The sequence below is a fragment of the Crinia signifera genome, chromosome 8, assembly GCF_055691185.1.
Source record: "Crinia signifera chromosome 8, ASM5569118v1, whole genome shotgun sequence".
Lineage (NCBI taxonomy): Eukaryota > Metazoa > Chordata > Amphibia > Anura > Myobatrachidae > Crinia > Crinia signifera.
Genome location: NC_139224.1, coordinates 24,158,018 through 24,172,060, shown reverse-complemented (window position 1 = coordinate 24,172,060; position 14,043 = coordinate 24,158,018). Strand labels below are relative to the sequence as shown.

At 45.1% G+C, this 14,043-nt stretch overlaps 1 protein-coding gene and 1 non-coding gene across 3 annotated transcripts in view; both read right to left on the bottom strand.

Annotated features, from left to right (window-relative positions):
• FRMD4B (FERM domain containing 4B) overlaps nt 1–14,043 on the bottom strand; it is a 207,184-nt gene that overhangs the window by 164,024 nt on the left and 29,117 nt on the right. The window lies entirely within an intron of this gene.
• TRNAR-CCG (transfer RNA arginine (anticodon CCG)) lies at nt 2,927–2,999 on the bottom strand. Its single transcript has one exon. It is a non-coding gene; the product is annotated as a tRNA-Arg (tRNA).

Genomic DNA, 14,043 nt, shown 5'->3' with positions numbered 1-14,043 from the left:
TGTGACTGTGACTGCACAAGGATTTTGGAGCAGTTGAAAGTGGAAATGTGTTTTGCTTGGCATCCGCCATTGACCCATGGGCACACCCTAGCAAATGTGATGGTATAAACGTCAGTTATTCCAGGGCAGGAAATGAAATCAGTTTCTACTACTGTTCCAGGAACTGCAGACAGAACAGAGATACCCTTTATACACACACAGTGCAAGGTGTGCTCACAGCAGCACAAAGGAGGTCATCAGTGTCCTGCCAGCGTGCATGCTATTAATTAGCAGTCTGTGCTAATCCTCATTACTCTGACAAATGCTGCAGAGAGAGAGAGAGCTGCATATATCTCCTTGGTGGCATCGGACATTTGTTTAGGATTGCAGAACCCCCATCTGAGAATATGCTAAATATACTTTCAGAGTAATGTACAAAATAAGACTTTTATAGATTAGAAATGACAGAAAATATTGAATCCCTGGAATAAATGTGACTGAATATACAGACAAGCTGTGTGTAAAATGTCATTTATATTGTGGCCCCCCCATATTGTGGTGTGGTGCCAGATGGATCAGCCAGTAGCTGGGTGGAGGCGGAGCTCGGGGGTGTCATGAGGTTTATAGTGGGTGATTGGCGGTAAAGAGTAGCAGTCCAGTAGGTATCTTGTGCAGGGATACGGTCACTAGGTCAACAAGCATTAGGTCAACACCACTATGTCGACATGCATTAAGGTCGACATGACTGAAGGTCAACATGTATAGATTGTAAGCTTGCGAGCAGGGCCCTCCTACCTCCATGTCGGTTTGTATCTACCCAGTTTGTTTAATCACTGTTGTTTCCAATTGTAGAGTGCAAAGGAAACTGTAAATAGATAAAATAAATAATAAATGTGTGGGAAGGTCGACATGACTGAAGGTTGACCTGGGTAAGATCGACAGGTCATTAGATCGACACAAGCATTAGGTCGACATGGGGAAGGTCAACAGTCAAAAGGTGGACATGGGGTTTTTCACTTTTTTTTGAGCCGACATGTGCAGACAGGCGGCATTTCATGCCCTACCATCCACTAGGGCAGTGATTTTCAACCTTTTTTGCCTTGCGGCACACTAAATAAGGTTTAAAAATTGCCAAGGCACACCATGAGATCCCCACAGGGCAAAAAACATTGCCCCCCGACAGGAAAAAAAACAAACCTATTGGCCTCCATATAAGAACAATCACACTGGTCCCCACAGGAAACAAACATACAATATATTGGCCCTTTACATGAAAAGAAGAGACCAGTAAATAACAGTTGACCTGGTGGTGGCTGTAAACTGGTTTGGGCATCTCTAGATCTGGGGGCACACTTGTGAACAGCTCAAGGCACACTAGTGTGCCACAGCACAGTGGTTGAAAGACACTGCACTAGGGCCTTGATGGCTAACCTTGTCACTCCACAAGTTGTTGAACTACACATCCCAGCATGCCCTGAATAGTTTAAGCATGGACAAATAGCAACAACATCTGGAGTGTCAAGGTTATCCATCAAGGCACTAGGGCAGGGCTGGGCAACACCGGCCCTCCAGATGTTGATGAACTACACATCCCAGCATGCCCCGGCGTCTCCTCCTCCCCCCTGCAGCCGGATGTCCTCCCGGCTGTGACACCTGCTGGGGGAGGAGGAGATTGATGGAGGATGGGAGGGGGGTTGCGCGGACGGCGGGCAGCGATAGAAGCCTACCCGGCGGAGACGGGGCGGACGGGTAATGGTACATAGGAAAATGCGGTAAAAACCAGGGATGGGGTGTTACATGTTTGTTGCCATGGCGAATTATATGTTCTTTGCTTTGCCGGGTGGGGGGGGGGGGGGGGGTTTAGCTTGTTGCCATGGGGCAGCGGTGCAAGCTCATTTCCCAGGGAGTTGCTCTCAACCAGCGCGTCAGCACTGCCGATATCCACAGTTCCGGGTAGCGCTGGCCTTGCTGTGATCCTCGAACATGGCAGGTATGGCAGTACCTCTAGTGTCTGCCTCCACAAAGGCAGCGTCCATGTTTGAAGGGGCCATCACCTCTTAAAGCCCCCATACACTGAGCCCATTTTGACAAATCAGCATTAAAAACCACCAAAGTCGCTGATGAGGCAAAACGGAAACGGTCACAGTTGCTGCATTTGCATCAGATTCAGACATTTGCGCCCAGACGGTCCGAACAAAGTCCCAGTCCCCGATGGCGGTGGGGAGTGTGTATGCGCATAGTAGCTCATGGGCCTGTAACCACCCATGGAGCGAACGCCTTCTGTGAGTTATACACTTGCTCAGGGGTTCGCATAATGATATACAGGCAGGGGGGGGGGGGCGGTCCCACAGGTCACATGACGTCAGCGCCCGTCCCCAATTCAACAATATTCATGCAGGATAAAAGTAAGTACAGATTTACTTTTATATGCAAAGTGATCAAAAATCGTTTGATGGTGATCGACCATCGAATGATTTTTTTCCACTGTGCGGCCGCATGCGAGGGTACTAGGCACCGAATATACGCGGCCTAGCGAGCACGTCTGAATTACCCCAAAGTAATTTTGTTGCTTGAGATGCATATTTTGAGCGAGACCCCCAAAGAACACAATACACCTATGCAGAAGGGTATAATAGTCAAATTCAAAAGCAACACTCTCCATAGACAGCAATAGCAACAATGACATCATTATAGGAAAACCACAAAATACAGTCACAATCCCTGTTTCTAATTTCTGTAGTTTAAATAGAAATAGAGGATATTATGAACATGTGACCATCTCATCCAATAACAGAGCTTTATTTTTTGTATTACATAGTTTCAAACACTAACTGAAGTTCACACACCAGCATTCTTTGGCCATTACATCACTGTACACATAGTTGCGTAACGGATATTTAATTGTACAATTACAGTTTACACATTATTTTAACTTAACGTAAAAACACGACCCAGATGGGACTTGAACCCACAATCTCCAGCTTCGGAGGCTGACGCCTTATCCATTAGGCCACTGGGCCACTAGGTAGCACTGCTGCACAGGTTGTTTTGTTCAAGCTTATCTCTCCAGGCTTCTGAAATTCTTTGAATTCCTTTCCCCTCCCGAAGTCCTTGTTAGGTTATAACCACAGAGGGAAATTTAAAGCGACAGTAACGCTAGGTAAAAATCTGACTGAGAGGCACCTCATCCCACAGGCAAATGAAGAAAGGTACGTATTTATGGTGGGTGAGCAGGAGGACCAACCACAAGCCATTGGTAACTTGCATGTGTGAGAAAGAGATGTATGGTGAAATTTAATTGGATGAGAGAATCAGAAAGTGAGAGATTTGGTAAGAAATCTCCAGGTTTTTTAAAGCGGCAATCACTTACACTTCAAATAAAACTGGTTTTGCAGTGTAAATGATTGGCGCTTTAAAAAACTGGAGATTTCTTAGCAAATCTCTCCCTTTCTGAATCTCTTATCCTATTAAATGTCCCCCATAGTTTCACTCTCTGCCAGCAGGTGGCAGTGTTTCAGAGACTCATGGACGCTAGACATATATAGATTATATACTATATAAATGTTACTTTTTGAGGTGAAGTACCGCCAGTGACCACTAGAGGCCACTCGATGGAACAAATTACTCCTTTGTGTGCTAAAAGATGTCGTAACAGAAAGTGAAAGCAATTTTTACAGGTACACTGATCTGTTTCAAACTTGCTGGATATGTAGAGAATGAGCTGTGAAGACAGGGAGTGGAGGTAGGAGCTGATAGGGACTGGAGGTGGGGTGGAGAGTTTGCTCGCTAAAAACTGTCACAGCTTAAAGTGAAAGTAAAAATGGTCACAGCTCAAAGTGAATGTACATTACAGAAGCAGTCATTTCATGGGCTTTTAACTAGTATAAGATAAGTCTATTGTTGCTTTCAGATTGTAGCCCATTGGTTGCCAGGAGCCTTATTTATATCCAGCATTAGGACAAAGATGCTCCACTGTCCCCTCAACCTGCACTTAGTCCGCTCTCCCTCCCTATGGTTTCCTCCCATCCGTTTCCTGCCTGCACTTCCCTGAGCTGCCCAGTCACTGAGCAGGTGGCAGCACTGGTGCAGGAACTAGCAATGGGCATAGATTTCCTCTATAAGGCTACAAGCGGGATGCTGGCAGGGATAACACCTCGGGGTGACTAGTGTCTGCCAAACCATTACAAAACAGAGCAAGGCCGCCTGTGGCTTGACGGCTTGTGTAGAACTACAAATCCCAGCAAGCACTGCTTTCCAACATTATAAATACATATCTGACGACTGAGAATGTATGACAGTTCCGGTACTAATCGTCTTCTATATAATGGGGAGCAAGGATTTAGGATATTATCAAATCTGACATTTGTGCACCATTGTGGGGAAGGAGGAGGGGTCTTGCTATTACTTATTTTTTGATGGGTCGAAACTGACACCTTTTTTTAACCAACCGTCAGTAAAATTGATGATGGAGAGGAATTTGAGCGTCTAAAAAAAAAAAATGAAACAAAAGACATTTTGGAGGGAAAATGACATAAATGATATAAATAATGGTAAGATACCACAGACACTCATGTTACACATTTGCAGTTACTTTGGATTCAGAATCTAGAAAAAAACACCTTATACACTATTTTTTCGAACGTAAGTAAATTTACTGACGGTTGCATCTACTTGATGTGTGAGGGCATTTGTCAGGACTCAGGGCGGGATGTTCTAACATGTTCTAACATCCGCAGCCCAGCTCTGCCGCCAGCGGCGTAACTATAGCACCGCAGCCCCCGCCACCGTGGGGGGGCGCTGTGCATGTGGGGGCGCCGGGGGCTGCGGTGCTATAGTTACACCCCCCCAATCCCCCGCAGACTTACCTATCTCGCTGGTCCCGGCAGCTCCTTTCTTCTGCTGAGGACCACCACAAAATGGCCGCCCCCATATAGCACACTGTTCTCTGAAACTGTCTGCTGTATGGGGGCGGCCATTTTGTGGTGATCCTCAGCAGAAGAAGAACGGAGCCGCCGGGACCAGCGCGATAGGTAAGGCTGCAGGGGATTTGGGGGGGGGGGGTTTGCATGGGCGGCGGGGGATTGGGGGTGCTTGGCGGGGCGGCGGCGGGGGCTCCCAAAACTTAGTTACGTCACTGCCTGCCGCCCTTCGCTACCTCATCTGCAGTGCACATGGTTTTGCCCATTTTGAGAACAAATTTGTACTGTGATCAGATCTGAATAAGGGCCATTGAGCATTCTATAATGAATTCCAGACATGGCGGGTTAAATTTACTAAAGCTTCTAAAAATTAAGAGGTGATGTTGCCCATAGCAACCAATCAGAATATATAATTTTCTAGGATGCAATAGAGAAATGATAGTCAGAATTTGATTCGTTGCTATGGGCAACATCACCTGTTTTCATTTTTAGAAGCTTTAGTAAATTTCCCCCCTACATGACAAATAAACCATTGGTCACATGTTAAGCTTAAGGGGCCGCACACATAGACCAGTGTTTCTCACTCATTAGTCACCTGGACACCCCCTAGTTGGCTATTTGTGTTATTTATACCCCCAACATTACGATGACGTGTAGCCCCACTGTAATATCATTCAGTACTTTTACTTACTCTCCTGGATGTTGTGGGAGACTTCTGATTTTTTGTATGTCACCTGCATGCCTAGAACAGTGAGTACTCATCCCGCATACCACCGTATGGAGGGGGGAGGGGCTAAAATTATATGCCACCATTTTAGCCACACCCCTTCTCTGAGGACCTGTCATTTGCGGAATTTACCATCATTGTTGCAGTCATTACATAAAATGTTTAAAGTACTCCTGAACGTCACAGGGAAGATCCCTGGGGGCGCTAGTACACTAATGGGTGTAAGATGGGCAGTGCACAGCGGCGCCTGGGTCCAGGGGCCCACACACTGCAAATCACTGGGAAAATGGGCGCCACAGACATTTTCTGGTAATTTGCGCATGAGCAATAAAGGTGTCCTCAGAAATGCGGCACGGGGCCATTTTACCGGAGACCTGCACATGTGCAGTATACTCTGGCACGATGCCTGGCATACTTTGTGTTAGACCATGTTTTCTGTCTGCTCTGCAGATACTTTTACAAATAAAGTAAAACTTTCCTTTGACAAACACAAAATATTACACAAATAAAAAGACGGCCTGTTATTTTACTACCTGTGACTGCAATAACCGGAATTCAGCTAAAGTCGGTTTTCTTATCATTATACATTCTCATGTAATAACAGAGCTATCTGCGGATCGCATTCTGCAAGCTCGGAACCTGCTGTAGAGAAGACGCGCTCAGAATGCCGCCTCATAAATCTGCATATGTGCACAGAATACAAAGTCCTGTCCTTGAATTCTAATGAGAACACATTATCCAGGATGCAGTCAGCCTAATAGACACTCAACTTTAAATACATTTGCCTGGGGCTTCAGAAGTAACCAATTGGGGCTGATTACCGGATAAAAAGCTCACATTGGGTATGGGTAAAAACCGGAACCGGACAGAACCACGGAATGCTGGACCATTCATCAATCTCTATCATTCCGCAACTTGTAGTGTCCGGGTTCGGGGAAGGGGGGGTGCCTCTCCGGGAGTTTGAATAGACCCTGTCCGGTCAGGTGCTCCGGGGTGTGGTCAGGTTCTGTTTTTTTACTAAAGCTGCCCACACACGGCCCGATACGGGCGTGCGTTGTGGGCTTAAATAGCACAGATCACATCACATTGCATTGCATGTGCATGCGTTGTGCATGCAATGCGATGCAATGTGATGAGAACTAAGTACAGAAAGTATGTGCAAGCACTATACTTTTTGTACTGTGCGATGAGGTGCCGCGGGAGCGCGCACCTCAAAGCACGGAACGGACAGCCCGCATCGCAGCGTGTATGGGCTGCTTTAGTCCCACTCACATTTCCCCACAACTATGCTGTAGGAAGCAGCTTTGGAGATCTGTGCCGGCCATGCTGCACCACTAATATACAGTATCCTTACATATATGATGCCCTTACAATGTCATATGCCAGGTTATACTCTGTGACATCACAACTGAGAGGTAAGAGTTCTAGATTTTGTACTAAGATCCTTCATCAAAACAGTGTGTTACTGGTTCCATACTTAAACTGAACTGATAACAACCCGGGAAACTGGTCAGTGTGAAAGGGTCCTGGAAGATTGTCCCGGGTCTTGACCATGGTTGGACCTGGGATGGTCGCGGGTCCAGGGGTTGTGTGAAAGGGTATCCTGGGTCGACTGAACCCGGGTCCCGTTCACTGCAGTGTAAAGGCGCTCATGGATGCTGACATCTTGCAGCGCCACGCCGGCCCCGCCTCCCGATTACGTCAACCGCCTGGCTTTATGCCGGGTTGGGCGGCTAGTGTGAAAGTGCTTGTAGAATTGAATTAACCCCCTAAGAGGCTTTCACAGAAATGTGAAGGGAATGACATATTGTGCTGTATTTAATAGTTTAATTGTGCCCAGTCTCTTACCTAAATTACAAGAGTTCGTGGGATTCAATTGATAATTTTAATTGTGCATATTGCGCTCATTATGGATGGGTTTTAGCAGCTAAACCCGAATGGTGATTTTCTGTTATTTCAGCTCTCCACCCCCGGGGGTAGCGAGCTGAAATGATATCAGCGTGTCCACTGGCAGAAAAATGTGCATGCCGCCGGAGGGAACGGAGGATGGGCGGCAACAATTGAATACGGCTCATGGTCTGTGCCCTTCAAAAGGTGACAATGTGATTATCAGGTCTTAACAAGGCATAATTTGATTGTACCAGTTGGCAGGAAGTGTGACCAGGGGCACTTTAAGAGAGGAGGAGCCCCATGTGCGGCCTCCACCATTAAGGCCCCTTCCTCTCTGCCTGCCGCAGTGCCCCACTGCACAACGCCATCGATTCTGAGCACCAGAGCACTCACGCTCTACTGCACACGTGCAGACTTCTGAAAAATATCCTGCAGCGGCCATTTTTGAGCCAATTTCGGCAGTGCTGCTGCCTTCATCTCTGGACTCCGGAGGGGTAAATCTAAAAATTGAGTGCAGTATGTGCAGTGTGGGCCCCCCTGGGACTCAGCACACATTGCACCCATTATAAATACGCCACTTAGTGTAACATTTTAAATAGCATTAATAAAGTTGATTCTGTATCTGGCATGTGGTCGAGTGTCATATGTAAGCTACACTGGATGGACAGTAGGTGGCGCTGTGTACAAACACACACAAACACATATATCATGGTTTATTTATAATAATGAGAGCAACAAATAAACACTATTCATATTTTTCATTAAATTCACAAATTTCAAACCACATTACTGTGGGGAAAGTAGCTTTCATACCATCCAGGTGCCACTTAAAACTATTCTGCATGCTACAACTGACACACTGGGGTGCTGCTGATCCCTGATATACTGAATTATACAATCTTCCTAATCCTCGATGCCATGTTGTGAAGTTATACATAAACTGGTGAGCGCGCCCAAGATGGCCGCCACACCTACCCTGCCTTCTATGTGTTGAACAATTTTATAAATCAGTGAAAGTCATAGTTGCCTACCCTCCTGCATTCTGCAGGAGACTCCCTGAAATAGCAGCAATCTCCCTCTCTCTCTCTAGTCTAGCAATCTCCCTCATTTCACCTAGCCCACATTACACGGTTACATCATAGTTACCTCCCCTCCAGCATTCTGCAGGAGACTCCCTGAAATAGCAGCAATCTCCCTCTCTCCCTCATTAGTCTAGCAATCTCCCTCATGTCACAAAGCCCACATTACACTGTTACACCATAGTTACCTCCCCTCTTGCATTCTGCAGTAGACTCCCTGAAATAGCAGCAATCCCCCTCTCTCCCGCATTAGTCTAGCAATCTCCCTCATGTCACCTAGCCCACATTACACTGTTATGTTTTCTGGGTGAAAAAAGGAATGAGAGACAGACAGACACATTTACATTGAATCATCAGCACCATTTCCCAGCATGTTACCAAGTATAGTATCTCTTACTAACTGCTTTGGGGCTCATCTACATTTGGATAGAAGTCATTTTACAAGATTCCTCTCAGATGTAGCAGTACACACCCACGCTTCTAGGTGCCACGTTCACAATCTTTTTTCACAATCTCTCCATATAAGGAACTAGACACGCCCTTTGGGTGGAGCATGACACGCCCCTTCAATGGGGCACTGTGCAAAATTCTGCTACCAACTATAATCTCCCTGAAACTAGTTTTCAAAAGAAGGCAAGTATGGTGAAAGTTCTCCCACAATCTCCCCTGCATACTGAAGCTGAAACAGTAAAGCATATTCTGCAACACTTTCAATATCATGGTGACGGCCTGCTCCTGCTTTACCCACATATTCTGTTTGCAATCATCCGGGTTGCCTTACAAACATGTCAAGCTGCGTATATTGGGCATTTACACTGTGTTGCTCTGAGTAGCTGTGTAAATGTCCCTTAATGCCCTCCGGTAATAGGCATCTCTTTTTCAAGTTATAATTAAGTTGCGTTCTGCTCAGTTCAACAGCAGTTGAAGTAATGCAGCTTAATAGGGGGTCACAGCAGTCTGAACACAAAGGGGTTGTAAAGCTTTGAGTGCCAACGTTGCTGTAAGCCAGGCATGTCCAAACTATGGCCCGCCAGCTGTTGTGAAACTACAAGTCCCATCATGCCTTGCAACAGATTTGCTATTAGGGAATGCTAAAACTATGGCAAGGCATGCTGGGATGTGTAGTTTCACAACAGCTGGAGGGCCACAGTGTGGACATGCCTGCTGTAAGCGATCCTCAAAATATCTGCTAAAAATGCCAGCGTTTGTTAAATATTGCACCCAAAATAAGAACAGGCGCTGTGAGCGGCGCTGGCATTGTTAGCGGGTATTTTGAGGATCTTTCACCGCAACTTTGGCGCACAAAGCGTTTAATAAAAGGGTTTGCTTGGCAATTTTCGCACTTATTTTGACAAATTCCCGGAGCACTCAAAGGGTTAATTTCCATTTATTCCCTCGCGTCACTGAAAAAAAAACGGCGTTTCAAAAGTGCAACAACTTTATTGACAGATATAACCAAATTGTTCAAACAATCGTTTTTTGGGAGTTTTCCGGCAATTAAGAGCGAATATTCGAATGTTAGTTACTCCCATACATTATAGATATTCGATATAAGGGGAGAACTTGCTTTATCTGTAAGAAAATCTTTCGCCATATTCCCTGCTTGTTTTTCAATGGCAGTGCTCTGCTAAATAAAATAAATGATGGATAGGGTATTTTAACACAGATTATTACTGGTCTCAAGGGTGACATGAATAATAATGGAATATTGTGTTATATGATTGATGGAGCGTTCTACAAAAAGTGACATTCTGGTCGGCTGGGAATCTATCTCACGGCTGCTAGGTGGCGCTGTTTGCCATATGGAAATTACATTAACCAAAATGATTTCAGCTGAACAAAAATAAATACAAAATCTAACCATGAACTCTGCCTACATTTGTCCTAACTATAAGAACTAGAACAAAGAAAGATTGACGATGAAGCCGTTTTTTCTTGTTTATTTAATTTGACAATGTAAAGCACTTTAATTTTAATTTTTTATTTATTAAGTTTCTTATATTCCGCTGCACTTTACAATAGGAGGCAGTGATACAACAATCAGGGTATTTACAGACAGTCAAAGGTTGGAGGGCCCTGCTCGCAAGCTTACAATCTATAGGTAAATAGGCATTGTTACACAAGGATAGCTATTCTTTATTGCATTAATTCCACCAGAATGCAAAGGTTCCTGGCGTGCTGTATGATACGGTGACCCAGCAGTTTGGTCAGGGGTCAGGAGGATGGAAAATGTGAAGACAGAGGGCGGTATTCAATGAGGCTGATTCGCCAGGTTTTTATGGCGATTTTGTGCTGTAAGGGGAATTTCTGACTAAAACGGTGAATCACCCTATTCAATGACCAGATGGCGAATACATTTCAAGATTTTTTTCGCCATGATTCACCGAGTAGCAATCGCTATCTTTTTATGGTGAAGTGGAATGTGAACTTTTAAAATAAAGTGTTTTGTTTTTTACAATTGGTGTAAAAAAATCAGGAATTTTATTCTGAGGAGGGGCATGCTATTTTTATTCATGTGCTGTAAGCACATGAAAATATATTTAATTTAAAAAAATATATATATTTTTTTTTTATTTTTTTTTACACAGAGCAGCCAGCAGGGGGCCGGAGCCAAGCCGATCATTACATATTCATATATTCACTTCACCCGATCATTACATATGCATGATCGGGTGTAGTGAATATACGCGGTCCCCTGCTGGCACCCCCGGGAGGAAGCCTGTGCTGCCTGGCACCCGGGGAGCCCACCTCCCCCCCACAAACGTTCTGGGGCAGGCAGGGAGACTTCCATCTCCCTGCCTGCCACCGTCCTCAGGCTCCCTGCGGCGTTCGCCGCAGGAGCTCAAAATCGCCGGTCAGGGGCAGCGAGCCCCATACTCGTTGAATACCGGAGCCGGCGAGGCTCCGGAACGCGGCGACCAGTGGCGAATGTGCAGCGAATCCTAAACAGGATTCGCTGCACATCGCCAAAATCCACATTGAATACCACCCAGAGAGTGGATATGAGTGGACTGTATAGTGCGGATGTGATTGGATAGGAACGGTATATGAAGGTTAGGTGGCTGGTTCTGGAATTTGATAAGCTTGCCGGAAGAGGTGAGTTTTCAGGGAACGCTTATAGGTTTGGAGACTGGACGAGAGTCTTACTGAGCATGGGAGGGCATACCACAGAGAGGGTGCAGCCCGAAGAAAGTCCTGCAATCGGGAATGGGAGCGAGTAATGAGTGTGGATGAGAGAGGTAGATCTTGTGAGGTGCGTAGAGGTCAGGAGTATTTGAGAGAATACTGCAATATTTAAAACATTGGAACTAATTATTATTATCATTAATAATTATTTAATTATTGATTACATTTATTCAGCTTAAGAACTCCTTATGACATCACTGAGGCATTTTATACCTCATGTCCAAGAGATATAATTAGTCCCTTATGCAGGGCTGGGCAATTGCGGCCCTCCAGATGTTGAGGAACTACACATCCCAGCATGCCTTGCATCAGTTTCAGCATGGCCACATAGCAAAACTAATGCAAAGCATCCTGGGATGTGTAGTTCCTCAACATCTGGAGGGCCGCAATTGCCCAGCCCTGCCCTTATGTAAAGGCTTGACTGACCTTTGTTCCATACACAAGATAGCTGCTGAGTCTATGAATAGATCCAGTAGTTTACATCAGACCAGAGATGTAACAATGGAGTCATCTGCCACCGGGCTCCTGCTCCTAAGGGGGCACCTCTCCTCCCCTGCAAGTTTGAATCAGTTCATTGAGCCGTTGATAATGCATCTGTGGCTGACTCCGCCTCCTAGCAGGACCATAGACATCACACTCTCTTTATTTTAAACATAATATACATAACATACATGCATACATATATTTATAGAAGGTGCTGTGTGTGTGTGTGGGGGGGGGGGGCACCAATATTTATTTTGCCTCCGTGCAACTGGGACGAACTTACGGCACTGCATCTGACTGCATCTGACAACACTGGAATTTTGGGGCAGATGTATTGAGCCTTAACAAGAGATAAATGCCAGGGTGATAAAGAGAGATAAAGGTCCAGCCAATCACCTGCTAACTGCCATGTTACAGGCTGTGTTTGAAAAAAGTCAGTAAGGAGCTGATTGGCTGGACGTTTATCTCTCTTTATCACCCTTACATTTATCTCTTGTTAAGGCTTAATACATCTGCCCCAATGGTAGATATTACTGTATTAGATCCTGAGAATTGGGCGTATCATGAAGGCTTGTGCAATATGGGAAAGTGTCACCGAATCCAACACAATACTTACAAGAAATAAAATTTGCATGTGAATACATTGCATTATGAATCCACAGCGACACATTATGATACATGTACATGTTGCTGGGCTGCTGCAGGGCTACTTATTCACAGCTGTTGTGTAAATCCCAGGCCCTCTCCTGGAGACAGCTGGTCGGCTCAGCTACAACGACTCCCGGGAATCCCTAGCACACGGAGGGGACTAAGGAGCGCAGCGACGACACGCAGTTACTGAGACAGACAACCCAGGATCTGCTGTACACATCCTCAGGAACCACAGCGGCTATTGTCGTTATTTGTCAGTCTATAGTTTCTAGGGAGCAGGAAATCAACTGACAGAACCTCAGAATAAGCTGATGTTCTAGAAATGAATTCGCCAAGATAATTTGATACTGTCCCACACAAGAGATTGATTAATAAAATGGAGAACCTAGGATTGGGTGAAAATATCTGCATATGGGTAGGGAATTGGCTATGTAATAGAGAACAAAGAGTGATTGTGAATGGTGCCGTATCAGATATGATACCAGTACTAAGTGGAGTGCCCCAGGGTTCGGTTTTGGGGCCCATTTTGTTTAACATTTTTATTAACGATATTACTCAGCAATGTATCCATCTTTGCGGATGATACAAAACTTAGCAAAGTCATCAAATCATCAGAAGATGTCACCATGCTTCAAAATGATCTTGCAATTCTAGATGAGTGGGCAAAAAAATGGAAGATGAGGTTCAATGTAGATAAATGTAAGGTTATGCACCTTGGGAGACACAACCAGTGTGCAAGTTACAACCTTAGTGGAGAGGAACTGGGTAATTCCATACTTGAAAAGGATCTAGGAGTCCAAATAGACAGCAAACTAGGATATAGTGCCCATTGTAATGTAGCTACAAAAAAGGCCAACAAAATTCTGGCATGTATTAAGAGGGGAATGGAAACTAGGGACTCAAGGGTAATTATGCCACTATATAAAGCATTGGTGAGACCTCACCTAGAGTACGGAGTACAGTTCTGGGCCCCACACTATAAAAAGGACATCATAGAATTAGAAAAAGTCCAAAGGCGAGCAACAAAGCTTATTAGGGGAATGGAGAATTTAAGCTACGGGGAGAGATTAAGCAATTTGGGACTATTTACATTAGAAAAGAGACATTTAAGGGGGGACATGCTCAACAT